This window comes from Falco rusticolus, chromosome Z (assembly GCF_015220075.1).
Source record: "Falco rusticolus isolate bFalRus1 chromosome Z, bFalRus1.pri, whole genome shotgun sequence".
NCBI classification, from domain to species: Eukaryota; Metazoa; Chordata; class Aves; order Falconiformes; family Falconidae; genus Falco; species Falco rusticolus.
The window spans coordinates 72,590,304-72,590,655 of NC_051210.1; positions in this window are offsets into that span (position 1 = coordinate 72,590,304).

The window sequence follows — 352 nt, forward strand, 5'->3', positions numbered from 1 at the left end:
GTTCCATGTGAAGGTTTCCAGTTCATGATTTTTTTGTTGTTGTATTGAAATAAGTTATTAGGGAGCTAGTTTGCCTGCTTCAGTTGTGCTGTTTTGTGTTTATCAGATTAGTGCCAAAATGTAGTTTCTTTATCCTTACGGAATACAAGCATCTGGATTTGTAACTGAATTTTATATTTTAATCCTAAAGAGGTTTTTCTGAAAAGTGATAGAGGGATTTTCCCAGACACTGAAAATGTGGGTTGTGTTTTCCTAGACACTAAGATTTGGCTTTGAAATTCATATTACAAAGCAGAAATCTGGAGGTTTTTGCCTGTAAAACCACATGACCAAGTTGTCTTCATGCCTTTTT